Source organism: Phoca vitulina, unplaced genomic scaffold (genome assembly GCF_004348235.1).
Source record: "Phoca vitulina isolate PV1807 unplaced genomic scaffold, GSC_HSeal_1.0 scaffold23, whole genome shotgun sequence".
NCBI lineage: Eukaryota > Metazoa > Chordata > Mammalia > Carnivora > Phocidae > Phoca > Phoca vitulina.
Genome location: NW_022589726.1, coordinates 16,713,995 through 16,722,446, shown reverse-complemented (window position 1 = coordinate 16,722,446; position 8,452 = coordinate 16,713,995).

Genomic DNA, 8,452 nt, shown 5'->3' with positions numbered 1-8,452 from the left:
AACAGCTGTGGGTGAAATTAGCTGCTATGTGCAAGTGGATTACACTGCACCCCTCCTGGTAGCCCCAGGATTCTGTAACTGGGTGTACATACTGGTGTTAACCAGGCACCTGTTCTTCTCTAGGATTTGCTTGTAAAGGAGCAACCCTGGAGATGCAATGAACGTTTGGAACACCCAATTCTTCATCCATTTGGTTTACTTGGATGTATTTCTTCTCATGTTACAAACCTTACTGCTACTAGGAGCCACTATTTTTTTTTTTTATTATGTTATGTTAATCACCATACATTACATCATTAGTTTTTGACGTAGTGTTCCATGATTCATTGTTTGCGGATAACATCCAGTGGTCCATTCAGTACCTGCCCTCTTTAATACCCATCACCAGGCTAAGCCATCCCCCCACCCGCCTCCCCTCTAGAACCCTCCATTTGTTTCTCAGAGTCCATAGTCTCTCATGGTTCGTCTCCCTCTCTATTTCCCCCCCTTCATTTTTCCCTTCCTGCTATCTTCTCCTTCTTCTTCTTCTTCTTTTTTTTTAAACATATAATGTATTATTTGTTTCAGAGGTACAGATCTGTGATTCAACAGTCTTACACAATTCACAGTGCTCACCATAGCACATACCCTCCCCAATGTCTATCACCCAGCCACCCCATCCCTCCCACTCCCCACCACTCCAGCAACCCTCAGTTTGTTTCCTGAGATTAAGAATTCCTCATATCAGTGAGATCATATGATACATGTCTTTCTCTGATTGACTTATTTCGCTCAAAATGATACCCTCCAGTTCCATTCATGTCATTGCAAATGGCAAGATTTTATTTCTTTTGATGGCCGCATAATATTCCATTGTATATATATATACCACATCTACTTTATCCATTCATCTGTCGATGGACATCTTGGCTCTTTCCATAGTTTGGCTATTGTGGACATTGCTGCTATAAACATTGGGGTGCACATACCCCTTCAATTCCCTACATTTGTATCTTTGGGGTAAATACCCAGTAGTGCAATTGCTGGGTCGTATGGTAGCTCTATTTTCAACTTTTTGAAGAACCTCCATACTGTTTCCAGAGTGGCTGCACCAGCTTGCATTCCCACCAACAGTGTAAGAGGGTTCCCCTTTCTCTGCATCCCTGCCAACACCTGTCGTTTCCTGACTTGTTCATTTTAGCCATTCTGACTGGTGTGAGGTGGTATCTCATTGAGGTTTTGATTTGGATTTCCCTGATGCCGAGCGATGATGAACACTTTTTCATGTGTCTTTTGGCCATTTGGATGTCTTCTTTGGAAAAATGTCTGTTCATGTCTTCTGCCCATTTCTTGATTGGATCATTTGTTCTTTGGGTGTTGAGTTTGGTAAGTTCTTTATAGATTTTGGTTACTAGCCCTTTATCTGATATGTCATTTGCAAATATCTTCTCCCATTCTGTCGGTTGTCTTTTGGTTTTGTGGACTGTTTCTTTTGCTGTGCAAAAGCTTTTTATCTTGATGAAGTCCCAGTAGTTCATTTTTGCCCTTGCTTCCCTTGCCTTTGGCAATGTTTCTAGGAAGAAGTTGCCGCGGCTGAGGTCGGAGAGGTTGCTGCCTGTGTTCTCCTCAAGGATTTTGATGGATTCCTGTCTCACATTTAGGTCTTTCATCCATTTTGTGTCTATTTTTGTGTGTGGTGTAAGAAAATGGTCCAGTTTCATTCTTCTGCATGTGGCTGTCCAATTTTCCCAACACCGTTTTTTGGAGAGACTGTCTTTTTTCCACTGGACATTCTTTCCTGCTTTGTCAAAGATTAGTTGACCATGGAGTTGAGGGTCCATTTCTGGGCTCTCTATTCTGTTCCATTGGTCTACGTGTCTGTCTTTGTGCCAGTACCATACTGTCTTGATGATGACAGTTTTGTAATAGAGCTTGAAGTCTGGAATTGTGATGCCACCAGCTTTGCTTTTCTTTTTCTTTTTTTTTAAAATTTTTTTATTGTTATGTTAATCCCCATACATTACATCATTAGTTTTAGATGTAGTGTTCCATGATTCATTGTTTGTGCATAACACCTAGTGCTCCATGCAGAACGTGCCCTCCTCAATACCCATCACCAGGCTATCCCAACCTCCCACCCCCCTCCCATCTAGAACCCTCAGTTTGTTTTTCAGAGTCCATCGTCTCTCATGGTTCGTCTACCCCTCCGATTCCCCCCCTTCATTCTTCCCCTCCTGCTATCTTCTTTAATTTTTTTTTCCTTAACATATGTTGCATTATTTGTTTCAGAGGTACAGATCTGTGATTCAACAGTCTTGCACAATTCACAGTGCTTACCAGAGCACATACCCTCCCCAGTGTCTATCACCTAGTCACCCCATCCCTCCCACCCCACCCCCCACTCCAGCAACCCTCAGTTTGTTTCCTGAGATTAAGAATTCCTTATATCAGTGAGGTCATATGATACATGTCTTTCTCTGTTTGACTTATAACACTCAGCATAATACCCTCCAGTTCCATCCACGTCGTTGCAAATGGCAAGATCTCATTCCTTTTGATGGCTGCATAATATTCCATTGTATATATATACCACTTCTTCTTTATCCATTCATCTGTCGATGGACATCTTGGCTCTTTCCATAGTTTGGCTATTGTGGACGTTGCTGCTATAAACATCGGGGTGCTCGTACCCTTTCGGATCCCTACTTTTGTATCTTTGGGGTAAATACCCAGTAGTGCAATTGCTGGGTCGTATGGTAGCTCTATTTTCAACTTTTTGAGGAACCTCCATACTGTTTCCAGAGTGGCTGCACCAGCTTGCATTCCCACCAACAGTGTAGGAGGGTTCCCCTTTCTCCGCATCCCCGCCAACATCTGTCATTTCCTGACTTGTTAATTTTAGCCATTCTGACTGGTGTGAGGTGGTATCTCATTGAAGTTTTGATTTGGATTTCCCTGATGCCGAGCGATGATGAACACTTTTTCATGTGTCTGTTGGCCATTTGGATGTCTTCTTTGGAAAAATGTCTGTTCATGTCTTCTGCCCATTTCTTGATTGGATTCTTTGTTCTTTGGGTGTTGAGTTTGATAAGTTCTTTATAGATTTTGGATACTAGCCCTTTATCTGATATGTCATTTGCAAATATCTTCTCCCATTCTGTCGGTTGTCTTTTGGTTTTGTGGACTGTTTCCTTTGCTTTGCAAAAGCTTTTTATCTTGATGAAGTCCCAATAGTTCATTTTTGCCCTTGCTTCCCTTGCCTTTGGCGATGTTTCTAGGAAGAAGTTGCTGTGGCTGAGGTCGAAGAGGTTGCTGCCTGTGTTCTCCTTTAGGATTTTGATGGACTCCTGTCTCACATTGAGGTCTTTCAACCATTTTGAGTCTATTTTTGTGTGTGGTGTAAGCAAATGGTCCGGTTTCATTCTTCTGCATGTGGCTGTCCAATTTTCCCAACACCATTTGTTGAAGAGACTGTCTTTTTGCCATTGGACATTCTTTCCTGCTTTGTCAAAGATTAGTTGACCATAGAGTTGAGGGTCCATTTCTGGGCTCTCTATTCTGTTCCATTGATCTATGTCTCTCTTTTTGTGCCAGTACCATACTGTCTTGATGATGATGACAGCTTTGTAATAGAGCTGGAAATCCGGAATTGTGATGCTGCCAGCTTTGTTTTTCTTTTTCAACATTCCTCTGGCTATTCGGGGTCTTTTCTGGTTCCATACAAATTTTAGGATTATTTGTTCCATTTCTTTGAAAAAAGTGGATGGTATTTTGATAAGGATTGCATTGAATGTGTAGATTGCTCTAGGTAGCATTGACATCTTCACAATATTTGTTCTTGCAATCCATGAGCATGGAACTTTTTTCCATTTCTTTGTGTCTTCCTCAATTTCTTTCATGAGTATTTTATAGTTTTCTGAGTACAGATTCTTTGCCTCTTTGGTTAGATTTATTCCTAGGTATCTTATGGTTTTGGGTGCAATTGTAAATGGGATCGACTCCTTAATTTCTCTTTCCTCTGTCTTCTTGTTGGTGTATAGGAATGCCACTGATTTCTGTGCATTGATTTTATATCCTGTCACTTTACTGAATTCCTGTATGAGTTCTAGCAGTTTTGGGGTGGATTCTTTTGGGTTTTCCACATAAAGTATCACATCATCGGCAAAAAGTGAGAGTTTGACTTCTTCTTTGCCGATTCAGATGCCTTTTATTTCTTTTTGTTGTCTGATTGCTGTGGCTAGGACTTCTAGTACTATGTTGAATGGCAGTTGTGATAGTGGACATCCCTGCCGTGTTCCTGAACTTAGGGGGAAAGCTCTCAGTTTTTCTCCATTGAGAATGATATTCACTTGGGTTTTTCATAGATGGCTTTTATGATATTGAGGTATGTACCCTCTATACCTACACTCTGAAGAGTTTTGATCAAGAAAGGATGCTGTACTTTGTCAAATGCTTTTTCTGCATCTATTGAGAGGATCATATGGTTCTTGTTCTTTCTTTTATTAATGTATTGTATCACATTGATTGATTTGCAGATGTTGAACTAAACTTGCAGCCCAGGAATATCCTATTTGGTTGTGGTGAATAATCCTTTTAATGTACTGTTGGATCCTATTGGCTAGTATTTTGGTGAGAATGAAGTTTTTTAATTCTTCTTTAATTTCCTGGTTGACCCATTTATTTTTTAGTAGGATGCTATTTAGCTTCCATGTATTTGAGTTCTTTCTGACTTTCCTCTTGTGATTGAGTTCTAGTTTCAAAGCATTGTATTCCAAAAATATGCAGGGAATGATCCTACTCTTTTGGTACCAGTTGAGACCTAATTTGTGAGCTAGGATATGATCTATTCTGGAGAATGTTCCATGGGCACTAGAGAAGAATGTGTTTTCTGTTGCTTTGGGATGGAATGTTCTGAATATATCTGTGAAGTCCACCTAATCCAGTGTGTCATTTAAAGTCTTTATTTCCTTGTTGATTTTTTGCTTGGATGATCTGTCCATTTCAGTGAGGGGGGTGTTGAAGTCCCCTATTATTATTGTATTGTTGTTGATGTGCTTCTTTGATTTTGTTATTCATTGGCTTGTATAATTGGCTGCTCCAATGTTAGGGGCATAGATATTTACAATTGTTAGATCTTCTTGGTGGATAGACCCTTTAAGTAGGATATAGTGTCCTTCCTCATCTCTTATTACAGTCTTTGGCTTAAAATCTAATTTGTTTGATACAAGGATTGCCACCCCAGCTTTCTTTTGATGCCCATTAGCATGGTAAATGGTTTTCCACCCCCTTACTTTCAATCTGGAGGTGTCCTTGGGTCTAAAATGAGTCTTTTGCAGGCAGCATATCAATGGGTCTTGTTTTTTTATCCAATCTGATAACCTGTGTCTTTTGATTGGGGCATTTAGCCCATTTACATTCAGTGTAACTATTGAAAGATATGAATTTAGTGCCATTGTATTGCCTGTAAGGTGACTGTTACTGTATATTGTCTCTGTTCCTTTCTGGTCTATGTTACTTTTAGCTCTCTCTTTGCTTAGAGGACCCCTTTCAATATTTCTTGTAGGGCTGGTTTCATGTTTGCAAATTCTTTTAGTTTTTGTTTTTCCTGGAAGATTTTTCTCTCTCCTTCTATTTTCAATGAGAACCTAGCTGGGCATAATAGTTTTGGCTGCATATTTTTCTCGTTTAGTGCTCTGAATATATCATTCCAGTCCTTTCTGGCCTTCCAGGTCTCTGTGGATAGGTCTGTTGCAAATCTAATGTTTCTACCATTGTAGGTTACAGACCTCTTGTCCTGAGCTGCTTTCAGGGTTTTGTCTTTGTCTCTGAGACTCGTAAGTTTTACTATTAGATGTTGGGGTGTTGACCTATTTTTATTGATTTTGAGAGGGGTTCTCTGTGCCTCCTGGATTTTGATGCCTGTTTCCTTCCACAAATTAGGGAAGTTCTCTGCTATAATTTGCTCCAATGTACCTTCTGCCCCCCTCTCTCTTTCTTCTTCTTCTGGGATCCCAATTATTCTAATACTGTTTTGTCTTATGGTATCACTTATCTCTCGAATTCTGCCCTCATGATCCAGTAGTTGTTTATCTCTCTTTTTCTCAGCTTGTTTATTTTCCATCATTTGGTGTTCTATATCACCAATTATCTCTTCTGCCTCATTTATCCTAGCAGTTAAAGCCTCCATTTTTGATTACACCTCATTAATAGCCTTTTTGATTTCGACTTGGTTAGATTTTAGTTCTTTTATTTCTCCAAAAAGGGTTTCTCTTGTATCTACCATGCTTTTTTCAAGTCCAGCTAGTATCTTTATAATCGTCATTCTGAACTCTAGTTCTGACATCTCACTAATGTCCATATTGATTAGGTCCCTGGCAGTCAGTACTGCCTCTTGTTCATTTTTTTGAGATGAGTTTTTCCGTCTTGTCATTTTGTCCAGAGGAGAATAGATGAATGGGAGAACAAAATGCTAACAGAGTAACAACAACCCCAGAAAAATATACACTAAACAAATCAGAAGAGACCCAAAACCAGGGGGAAAAGAAAGAGAAAGAAAAAAAAAAAGAATACGATCAGGATGGTGAATAGATCAGAGCTACACACTAGATTTTGGGCATATTTTGGTCTGTTAGAAGAAACTGCCTCCCAAAATTTTAAAGAAAGAAAATCTTATATATGTACAAAAATAAGGGTAAATATGATGAAGGGATGGAATATGTAAAGATGTAAATTGTAAAGATGAAAATTATAGAAGATTTTATAAAAGGAATTTAAGATAAGTTGGTTGAAAAAAGAAAGAAGAAAAATGAAAAACAAAAAATAAAACAAAACAAAGGGAGAGAATGTGATCAAGCAGGAGACTAGAAAAAGCCATACACTAGAGATTTAGGGTATATTTTGGTCTGTTAGAAGAGACTGTATCCCAAAATTTTAAAGAGGGACAAACATATATATACAAAAAATAAGGTTAACAACAATGAAGGGATAGAATATGACTCTAAAAATGAAAATTAAAAAAGATTTAAAAAGAAGAATTTATATGATTTTGGTTGAAAAAGGGAAAAAGGGGGCACCTGGGTGGCTCAGTTATTAAGTGTCTGCCTTTGGCCCCAGGGCATGATCCCAGGGTCCTGGGATCAAGCCCCGCATTGGGCTCCCTGCTCCACAGGAAGCCTGCTTCTCCCTCTCCCACTCCCCCGCTTGTATTCCCTCTCTCGCTGTGTCTCTCTCTGTCAAATAAATAAATAAATTCTTAAAAAAAAAGAAAAAATAAAGAAAATAAAAAAAATTAACTTTGAAAGACTAAAGAATCATGGGGAAAAAAGCCATGAATTCTATGTGCTGTATTCCCCTTGTGCTGAAGTTTTGCAGTTTTCATTGATCGGTAAATGTGGTCTTGGCTGGATTTTCTTGCAGATCTTCTGGGGGAAGGGCCTGTTGCAGTGATTCTCAAATGTCTTTGCTGGAGGGGGAATTGCACTGCCCTCATCAGGGGCCAGGCTAGGTAATCTGCTCAGGTTTGCTCTGAGTAGCTTTTGTTCCCTGAAATCTTTCTGTACAGCTTTGGAGGACGAGAATGAAAATGGTGGCCTCCCAATCTCTGGTCCCCGAGGAGCAGAGAGCATGGGGCCCCCCTCGTCCATGGGCCCCCAGAGAAAAGCAGTCAATCACTCCTGTCTCCCCGGTCTCTGGCCGCACTCCGTGCTCACCCGGCCTATGACCGAGTGTTTCTATCTCTGGCACACGACCCCGTTTGGAGTCTCCAAACCCAGCAGATTCCTGTGGTGCGCTCCTGTGCCGCTCCTCCTGGGGGAGAAAGGGGAGTCTCCCCGGATCTGCTGCTTGTTGGGTCCCTGCAGTGGCCCAACTGTGCCACGGATCACAGTTTATGGCAAGCCTGAGCTGAGAGCACACTCCTCAGCTCAGTCTTTGTAGCCAGCCTCCCCACTCCAATACCTGGGAGCTCTGCTGCACTCAGGCACCCCCGGTCTTTCTGTGACGGTCCTGAGACCACACTGTCCCAGCGAGGGTTCCACCCCCCACTTAGCCACTGGAGCAACATCCCTCAGCAGAGCAGACTTCTAAAAGTTCCAATTTTGTGCTCCACTGCTCTACACTTGCTGGTAGCCAGCTGACAGAGGCTCCTTCCCCCTGCGGTCTATCTTTGGTATATCCCCCCGATTCACTTCTCCGCATGGCCTACCTTCCAGAAAGTGGTCACTTTTCTGTTCATAGAGTTGCTGCTATTCTTTTCTTTGATCTCTTGTTGAGTTTGTAGGTGTTCAGAATGGTTTGATCCCTATCTAGCTGAATTCCTGGGACCAGATGAAATTTAAGTCTCATACTCCTCTGCCATCTTGCTCCTCAATTCCCCATGGTTTATTTCTTTTATCAAACAGGTAGTAGTACTTTTTACAGTATACTTTGTTGAAAATTTTCCTTTTTTCTATTGAGTAGCTTTACCATTTTTGTC